This window comes from Tursiops truncatus, chromosome 4 (assembly GCF_011762595.2).
Source record: "Tursiops truncatus isolate mTurTru1 chromosome 4, mTurTru1.mat.Y, whole genome shotgun sequence".
Lineage (NCBI taxonomy): Eukaryota > Metazoa > Chordata > Mammalia > Artiodactyla > Delphinidae > Tursiops > Tursiops truncatus.
This window is the reverse complement of record NC_047037.1, coordinates 134,914,282-134,915,141: the sequence shown is the minus strand read 5'-3', so window position 1 is coordinate 134,915,141 and position 860 is coordinate 134,914,282. Positions and strand designations below refer to the sequence as shown.

At 44.7% G+C, this 860-nt stretch overlaps 1 pseudogene; it reads right to left on the bottom strand.

The window, feature by feature from the left end:
- Nucleotides 1-222: 222 nt before the first annotated feature.
- LOC101329272 (large ribosomal subunit protein uL14 pseudogene) lies at nt 223-632 on the bottom strand (annotated as a pseudogene).
- Between the last annotated feature and the right edge of the window lie 228 nt (nt 633-860).

Genomic DNA, 860 nt, shown 5'->3' with positions numbered 1-860 from the left:
AATGGAAGGCACAAGGCTTAGTATCCAATGTGCCAGGGCATGAGCAGTGTTTCTCCTCCTATTTCATCCTCGGCTCTCTGGGCAACGGCTTCACCATCCTGTCTACCTTAGTGGAGAGAAGGTGCTTACTTGTTCGTGGCAGGCGATTTTATTTTATTTTTATTTTTGGGGGGGGGGAGCAAATCATTTTTATTTTTATTTTTTTACAAATACACGAAAGAATCATGCAATGCTGCAAGCATTGGATGCAATCCTGTGCCACAAGTCTGCACGTTCTTCTGCAGCTGCTCCTGTGAAAGGCGGAATCTTTCATCTCGCCTTATTGTTTTCTACGACTCCTGCATTATCTTCAAAATAAAGAAACATACTATCTTTTCTCCGGTAGGACTTTCGTTGTCTAATTACCACTTCTTTCTGAGCTCTGGTTTGCCTTTCTTGACTGCGGCCATCACCACGTCACCCGCACCAGCAGCAGGAAGTCTATTCAGTTGTCCCTTGATCCCCTTCACAGAGACGATATGCAGACTTTTGGCTCCTGTGTTGTCAGCACAACTGTTCATGGCTCCAACCAGAAAACGCAAGGGAATCCAGAATTTCACACCAGAGGACCCACCATGTCCTCGCTTTGACATCTTGAATGCCGGAGAGCGACAAAAAGCTGGGCGGTTTTATTTTGACTTTCCATTTTAAACATCTTATTATATTTACGGAGTGTCTGCTCTGTGATGATTTCTGTTCAGGGGTTGTTGTGATCTCCTGGTCCTCATAGAGCATCCCTTCTCGTGAGGGGAGACATGCAATAGGCAGAATAAAGGACTAGACAAACTGTAGAGAATCTCAGATATAGAAGCGCTATAAAG